We start from the raw sequence: 9,173 nt of genomic DNA on the forward strand, positions 1-9,173 counted from the left end.
AAATCCAGCCTTTCAGTAACCTTTTCTTGGATTTCTTGGCATATTATTCACACACGGAGGCTGATAAAACAACTTAAAAAGCAAATACTAATGGTTTAATAATAATTTCCGAAGAATTTTTGAAAATTTTCTTGTGAATTTAACACATACATTTTTATTTTATTTTAGAAATGGTGGATTTTCTTACCTTCAGACTTCTCAAATGCTCTGCATGTAAATATTCCCAATCACTACAGGGATTTGGTGTTGTGTATGAACTATTTCAATAAAATCTGTGATGATGTCAGTTTGAATTTGCCCAATATCAGGTTTCTGACCAAATACTTGAGGCATTGAAACTAAATAAATAGATTAATCCCACCAGCCTCATATGGTATCTTAATACTAAGCATACACGTGAAACAGGGGAATAGTACATCTAGGAGTAAAAGTAAAAAAAAAAGAAAGGAGGATCAAAGATGAATCCAACAGAGATTTGGATGTTGCGACAGATGTTTTCGGATACTGGACAGACGATTATGTAAGCAATCTCTCCAGTGGTGGGAATAAGAAGAGCGGGAGGGATTGTGATAAAATAGGATGCGAGTCAGAGATAAAGCTGGCTGTAAGGGCACTAAATAGTTCTGTATTTGGACAGTAATTAAAAATGCAATTTAAGTCTGGATAATACAGCAGTTATATAACAGCAAGCACATGGAGAGTGAAGGACTTATTCATTATGAAGCCATCACTCCAGTTTTATTCACATTTATTTCACATATTTTGAACATCTTGAGGATTATAGAGGTTTCACTGAATTGTTTTTGGCAAACAATGTATTTAGGTTACTTACTAAAGCCATTATGCAATGTATTTACACAGTGGCCTGTTTTAGTAAGAGCTCCCAGAGTTTTCTCATCTTGTGTCCTTTTTGTAAAGAGTTGAGTGCTTTATTTTGAAACCTTCCAAAATAAATTAAAAAAAGCATTTGTTTTGGCATGTAAGATGCCAACATTTCTGTGTTTAGATAAACCCAATTCAGGGCGTGTTCACTCTGGACAATGTGTGCAGTTCTGAAGCATGATTGCACTGATGCACTGAGAAAAAGCATAATGGAAATGATTCTGAAAGATTCATTTCTCAACCATGGACAGATGGAATGGATACCGCGGCACATTTCCTATTGCAGGTGGTTTTGTTTGAAAATAAACTGTACTTTTTGTCAAAGACAGAAAAATACGCAACTTCTTGTAACAAACAGACTCATATTATAAACTCACCGACCACTTGGTTAACCTTATACTGTCTTTGGGTCAAAATGACCTAATTCTCCTGTTCCTTCTTTCCTCCTGCTCTCTCCTTCCTTCTCCCTTCCTCTTTTCTTCCTTCCTTCCTTCCTTCCTTCTTTCCTCCCTTCCTTCCTTCCTTATTTCCTCCCTTCCTTCCTTCCTTCCTTCTTTTTTCTCTTCCTTCCTTCCTTCCTTCCTTCCTTCCTTCCTTCCTTCCTTCCTTCCTTCCTTCCTTCTTTCTTCCCTTCCTTCCTTCTTCCTTTCCTTCCTTCCTTCCTTCCTTCCTTCCTTCCTTCCTTCCTTCCTTCCTTCCTTCCTTCCTTCCTTCCTTCCTTCCTTCCTTCCTTCCTTCCTTCCTTCCTTCTTTCCTCCCTTCCTTCCTTCTTTCCTCCTTTCCTTCCTTATTTCCTCCCTTCCTTCCTTCCTTCCTTCCTCCCTCCCTCCCTCCCTCCCTCCCTCCCTCCCTTCCTTCCTTCCTTCCTTCCTTCCTTCCTTCCTTCCTTCCTTCCTTCCTTCCTTCCTCTCTTCCTTCCTTCCTTCCTTCCTTCCTTCCTTCCTCTCTTCCTCCCTTCCTTCTTTCCTCCTTTCCTTCCTTATTTCCTCCCTTCCTTCCTTCCTTCCTTCCTTCCTTCCTTCCTTCCTTCCTTCCTTCCTTCCTTCCTTCCTTCCTTCCTTCCTTCCTTCCTTCTTTCCTCCCTTCCTTCCTTCTTTTCCTTCCTTCCTTCCTTCCTTCCTTCCTTCTTTTTTCTCTTCCTTCCTTCCTTCCTTCCTTCCTTCCTTCCTTCCTTCCTTCCTTCCTTCCTTCTTTTTTCTCTTCCTTCCTTCCTTCCTTCCTTCCTTCCTTCCTTCCTTCCTTCCTTCCTTCCTTCCTTCCTTCCTTCCTTCCTCCCTTCCTTCCTTCCTTCCTTCCTTCCTTCCTTCCTTCCTTCTTTCCTCCTTTCTTTCCTTCTTTCCCTCCTTCCTTCCTTCCTTCCTTCCTTCTTTTTTCCCTTCCTTCCTTCTTTCCACCCTTTCCTTCCTTCTTTCCTCCTTTCCTTCCTTCTTTCCTTCCTTCCTTCCTTCCTTCCTTCCTTCCTTCCTTCCTTCCTTCCTTCCTTCCTTCCTTCCTTCCTCCCTCCCTTCCTTCCTTCCTTCCTTCCTTCCTTCCTTCCTTCCTTCCTTCCTTCCTCCCTCCCTCCCTCCCTCCCTCCCTTCCTTCCTTCCTTCCTTCCTTCCTTCCTTCCTTCCTTCCTTCCTTCCTTCCTTCCTTCCTTCCTCCCTCCCTTCCTTCCTTCCTTCCTTCCTTCCTTCTTTCATCTCTCTTTCCTTCTTTCCTCCCTTCCTCCCTTCCTTCCTTCCTTCCTTCCTTCCTTCCTTCCTTCCTTCCTTCCTTCCTTCCTTCCTCCCTTCCTTCCTTCCTTCCTTCCTTCCTTCCTTCCTTCCTTCCTTCCTCCCTCCCTCCCTCCCTCCCTCCCTCCCTTCCTTCCTCCCTCCCTCCCTCCCTCCCTTCCTTCCTTCCTTCCTTCCTTCCTTCCTTCCTTCCTTCCTTCCTTCTTTCATCCTCTCTTTCCTTCTTTCCTCCCTTCCTTCCTTCCTTCCTTCCTTCCTTCTTTCTTTCCTTCTTTCCCTCCTTCCTTCCTTCCTTCCTTCCTTCCTCCCTCCCTTCCTTCCTTCCTTCCTTCCTTCCTTCCTTCTTTCCTCCTTTCTTTCCTTCTTTCCCTCCTTCCTTCCTTCCTTCCTTCCTTCCTTCCTTCTTTCCACCCTTTCCTTCCTTCTTTCCTCCTTTCCTTCCTTCTTTCCTCCCTTCCTTCCTTCCTTCCTTCCTTCCTTCCTTCCTTCCTTCCTTCCTTCCTTCCTTCCTTCCTTCCTTCCTTCCTCCCTTCCTTCCTTCCTTCCTTCCTTCCTTCCTTCCTTCTTTTTTCCCTTCCTTCCTTCTTTCCTCCCTTCTTTCCTTCCTTCCTTCTTTTCTCCCTTCCTTCCTTCCTTCCTTCCTCCCTTCCTTCCTTCCTTCCTTCCTTCCTTCCTTCCTTCCTTCCTTCCTTCCTCCCTCCCTTCCTTCCTTCTTTTTTCCCTTCCTTCCTTCTTTCCTCCCTTCTTTCCTTCCTTCCTTCTTTTCTCCCTTCCTTCCTTCCTTCCTTCCTCCCTTCCTTCCTTCCTTCCTTCCTTCCTTCCTTCCTTCCTTCCTTCCTTCCTTCCTTCCTTCCTCCCTTCCTTCCTTCCTTCCTTCCTTCCTTCCTTCCTTCCTCCCTCCCTTCCTTCCTTCTTTTTTCCCTTCCTTCCTTCTTTCCTCCCTTCTTTCCTTCCTTCCTTCTTTTCTCCCTTCCTTCCTTCCTTCCTCCCTTCCTTCCTTCCTTCCTTCCTTCCTTCCTTCCTTCCTTCCTTCCTTCCTTCCTTCCTTCCTTCTTTCCTCCCTTCTTCTCTTCCTCCTTCCTTGACCTGAAGACAGCACAAGGGTTAAGTAAACCTGTCCAACTGCTTGTTAACCCACATTTCTAATCAGCCAATCACACGGCAGCAACTCAAAACGATCTTCTGCAGGTCAAACCAGCATCAGACTGGGGAAGAAAGGTGATTTAAGTGACTTTGAACCTGACACGGTTGTTGGTGCCAGACAGGCTGGTCTGAGTGTTTCAGAAACTGCTGAACTGCTGGGATTTTCATACACAACCATCTCTAGGGTTTACAGAGAACGGTCAGAAAAAGAGATAATATCCAGTTCTGTGGCCGCAAATGCCTTGTTATCCTCTCTTGACTGGCTCCCTGTTAAACAAGGAGTAGATTTTAAAGTACTTCTTATTGTTTTTAAATCTATGAAAGGCTTAGCTCCCTCCTACATGGGTGACATGCTCACTGAATACATACCGGACAGATCCCTTAGATCAGGGGTCAGCAACCCAAAATGTTGAAAGAGCCATATTGGACCAAAAACACAAAAAACAAATGTCTGGAGCCGCAAAAAATGAAAAGTCTTGTATAAGCCTTAGAATGAAGGCAACACATGCTGCATGTTTCTATATTAGTTATAACTGGGGGAAGATTTTTTTTTTCATTGAGACAAAAGTCGAAATGTCGAGAAAAAAGTCGAAATGTTGAGAAAAAAGTCAAAATCTCGAGAAAAAAATCGAAATGTCGAGAAAAAAGTCAAAATTTTGATGAATTTTGCATATATCTATATTAGTTATAACTTATATATAATATCTATATATATATATATATCTATATATAATATATATATTATACATAAGATTTTTTTTTTCATTATGCACTTCGAGAAAAAAGTCGGAATGTCGAGAAAAAAGTGAAGAATTTCGAGAAAAAAGTCGATATGTCAAGATTAATGTTGAAGTACAATCTTGAGAAAAAAGTCGTAATGTTGAGAAAAAAGTCAAAATTTCGTGAAAAAGATCGAAATGTTGATAAAAAAGTCGAAATGTCGAGAAAAAAGTCAAAATTTCGAGAAAAAAGTCAAAATGTCAAGATTAATGTTGAAGTACAATCTCGAGAAAAAAGTGGAAATGTCGAGAAAAAAAGTCAAAATTTCGAGAAAAAAGGAAAGGAAAAAGGAAGAAAAAAAGAGAAAAAAGGAAAAAAAGAGAAAAAAGAAGAAAAAAAAGGAAAAAAAGAAGGAAAAAAAAGAAGAAAAAATTGAAAAAAAAGGTCAAACATTTCTGAAAAAGCTCCAGGGAGCCACTAGGGCGGCGCTAAAGACCCGCATGCGGCTCTAGAGCCGCGGTTTGCCGACCCCGCCTTAGATCACCAAATAAGAGTCTTCTCATCATACCTAGAATCTACACTAGATCTGCTCATGGTGCTTCAGTCACTACACTCTCTGGAATTCCTCTCTGCAGGAACTAAGGTCTGCTCCAACAGCCCTCTTTCAAAAGCAGACTAAAAACGTACCTTTTTGCACATGCGTTTGACTAAACTCTAAACGATTGGCTGAGTGATAGCACTTTTGTTTTAATGGAATTATTGTTGTTATTTGGGCCCGGGCACTTACAGTGCGAAGGCCCTATTGTATCTGTAGGAATTTTTTTTTCTCGTTTTTATCCTCGTTTTCCTTCGAAATAAGGGCCTTTTTACCCCCCTAAACATGCCCATAAAAGTCACCAAATTTTGCACACAAGCCAGGCCTGGTGATAAATGTGATATTTAATGGTTTGCATTAATGGGCGTGGCCTAATGGCTCAACAGCGCCCCCTAGAAAACTTTGTGATTGAAGCCCCACAATACGGTTTGACGTACATGCACGAAAATCGGTCCACCCCTGTATCATGTCGCAACTTAAAGAAAAGTCTCTTGGCGCCATGGCCGAAACCAAACAGGAAGTCGGCCATTTTGAATTAATCATATAATTTTGGCGCAATTTATGCCATTCCTTCGGCAGTTAATACGGCCGAACCGTAACGTGCACCCAGGTGTGTTATACATCAAAATGTGCGTCTCCATCCTGCGACGACGCGCATTACTTTTCTCAGTCAAAAGCGTTACCGTGGCAACGATAGACGCCAAAAAGCGCGTCCCCCCTTCATCTGATTGGTCCATATTTGATAGTTCCTACTTTCTGCAATAACTTTTGAATGGTTGGACATAAAGAGTCGTGGGTGGTGTCATCAGACTCAGTAGTGAGTCCTTGACTTTTATTGGTGAAAATTGCACGCGCAAGGGCCCGTTCATCACTGCTTGCAGCTTTAATTGTTGTTTTTATTTTTCTCTTGACATCCTTTTGTCTGTTTCTGTTATTGGAACCGTGTCATTTTGTTTTTTTGTTTGTTTGTTTATGTATTTGAGCACATTGAGTCCATGCTCGTCGTGTGAAATGTGCTATATAAATAAATTTGCCTTGTTGATGCCAGAGGTCAGAGGAGAACGCACAACACATGGAACCTTGAGATGGATGGGCTACAGAAAACCACAACGGGTAACACTCCTGTCAGATAAGAACAGGAAACTGAGGCTACGATTCACACAGACTCACCAAAACTGGACAACAGAAGATTGGAAAACATTGTCTGGTCTGATGAGTCTTGATTTCTGCTGCAACATTCGGATGGTAGGGTCAGAATTTGGCATTGACAACATGAAAGCATGGATCCATCCTGCCTTGTATCAACGGTTCGGGCTGGCGGTGGTGGTGTTATGGTGTGGGGGATATTTTCCTGGCACCATTTGCTCCCATTAGTACCAACTGAGCATCGTGTCAACGCCACAGCCTACCTGAGTGTTGTTGCTGACCATGTCCATCCCTTTATGACCTTAGTGGACCATCTTCTGATGCCACTTCCAGCAGGATGACGCTCCATGTCATAAAGAATCATCTCAGACTGGTTTCTTAAACATGACGATGAGTTCACTACTCAACCGGCCTCCACTCACCAGATCTCAGTCCAATAGAGCACCTTTGGAATGTGGTGGAACGGGAGATTCTCATCATGGATGTGCAGTCAACAAATACGCAGCAACTGTGATGCTTCATGTCAATATGGACCAAACTCCCTGAGGAATGTTTCCACTACCTTGTTGCATGGTCGGCGTCATGGGGGGTCATCCGCGGGCCATGCCCCCCCAAATGAGTTATTGTGCCCCCCTCCACTCGCCCACAAGCAGGCCAAGCCTTTGTGCCAAACTTTGTATTTTATTTATTACTTATCTTATTGAACGTGAAATCATCCTTCGTAAATTACATTTAAAAAATACATTTACAAAAAAAAACAATTTTTTTAGTTATATTTGCGTCACATGTGGGGATGTATGCTCATTGGTCCGGACACACACACACACACACATGCCCGCGTGCCGCAGAACACACACACAAGCACACAAGTGTGCATATTTAAAAATAGAGCGGGAGCAAAACTTTGTTTGATTGTACTTAATATCAGTTTTTACATTAATCAAACCCATCGAAGTCTCATCCTCTGTTTCTGCATTAAAGAGCTCCGCTAATTCAGCTGTGCCAGTCCGAATTTCCTCGCACGTACGGTGCGTGTCGCCGCGTACGTTACGGCGTAGGCTCTGCGTCGATTTAACGCAGAACCATAAATCAGGCTTCACTTTGAACGGCCGGCGTGAAGCCGGCTGGAAAAGTCTCTTTAGGCAGTCTTTCTTTTAAAAATCACCATCGTTTCTGTCCATCAGCGTGGCAACCAAGCACAGCAGTGAACGATGAATTCTACTCTGGTGCAGTTATCGTGTTGAAGTTATTGATACAAAATAAACGGGACTCATGCATTTAGTCAGAGCGAGTGCGGTTTTTAATTATATTTTACTCTGGGGTGTCGTGAGATTTTATTCACTTTTGAAAGGTGTCATGACTGAAAAAAGGTTGAGAAAGGCTGTTTTAGACAGATTATTAATAGGAAAGCAGTGAGAATGCACTTTTTTCCTTAAAATGCTGTCCTACACGACTGATTTTGTGCCCGCCCTAATAAGCCTCGTGCCCCCTCTGAATATTTGCTCTGGCGCCGACCCTGCCTTGTTGAATCTATGCCATGAAGGATGAAGGCAGTGTCCCACCCAGGTTGGTCCCACCGCAGTGAGATCATGTCTTGTTTTGTGTTTTTTGTCTCATCATTTCTGGTTTTATTTTGAAAAGTAACTCTCCTCTTGTTTCAGGTCACTTGCCCTTCCTGATGTCACCGGTCTGATCGTCTCCCCTAACTCCTGATTGTGTCGACCTGTTCCCTCTCTTCCCATGTTTTCATATAGTCTGCGTCTCTTTGGCCCCGTTTACACGTAGCAAAAACGGTGGTGTTTTCATGCGTTTTGGTCGTTCGCTTACACGAAAACGAAGCTCAAAGTCACCAAAAAGGATCAGTTCTGAAAACTCTGGGCCAAAGTGGAGATTTGCAAAAACTCTGTCTGCAGGTTTGCTTGTAAACGGAGGGAAACGGACATTTAGGCTTCAGAACGTCACATTATGCAACAGAAACGTCACCAGCGTCATGAGTGCGACCTGCGTTTACAATTTGTTTGGCCACCGTCAATATTTTCTTGTATTTTACCCGTTTTATTTTCTAACGCCACAGTTAAAAGTAACTCCACTTCTCTGTCACTCCAAACGAAAGACTCTCGTTCATCTTGGAAGTAACTGGAAGTTACTCGTGTCATTTGTTGATGTTTTTTTCCAGGATTCTGATTGGCTAGCATGACTTTATCTTCTCGTTACACTGCCCCCTGCAGGTTTGGCTGCTCATAGCACCTTAACAGCGTATTAATGCAGGTTTGTGTAAATTATGGTATTTTTCCAAACGTAGAGGGGGAAATATCCGTTTTTGTAAATACCCGGCTATGTGTAAACGTGGCCTTTGTCTTGTGCCAGTGTGTCGTCCTTCATCGCCATCCCACCGTATCCAAGACCCAAGATCCATAGCCATAGTTTTTTCCTCGTTTGTTTTTTTGTATCCCTTTTGTTCCAAAATCAGGTCTGAGTTAGGTTTTATAGATAAGTAGCTTTGTTTTCCTCCCTTTGGAACGCCTTTTGTTTTGTTGTTTTTGGGTATCGCATCTTTAACGTAGCGTTTTTTCGCCTTTTGGAACAACTTTATTTTTGTACCTATTAGTTTACTCTGTCTGAATAAACAGTCACCTAAAACATCTGCTTTGCATCTGAGTCCTGCCTCCCACCCGCGCCTGAGAGGCAGTTCTGAAGGCAAAAGGCGGTCCAACCTGGTTCTACACTGCAAAAACTCAAAATCTTACCAGGAATATTTGTCTTATTTCTAGTTAAAATGTCTCATTTTTAGTTTAAAAAAATCTCATTACACTTAAAACAAGACTAATCTGTGGAAAAAACAACAATTTTCACCTGTTTCATGTCGATTTTCACTTAAAATAAGTAGAAAAATCTGCCAATGCAACAAGATTTTTTTGCTTGCCATGAGAAGATAAATCTTGTCCCACTGGCAGATTTTTCTACTTATTTCA

The sequence above is a fragment of the Cololabis saira genome, chromosome 15 (genome assembly GCF_033807715.1).
Source record: "Cololabis saira isolate AMF1-May2022 chromosome 15, fColSai1.1, whole genome shotgun sequence".
Classification (NCBI taxonomy): Eukaryota; Metazoa; Chordata; class Actinopteri; order Beloniformes; family Belonidae; genus Cololabis; species Cololabis saira.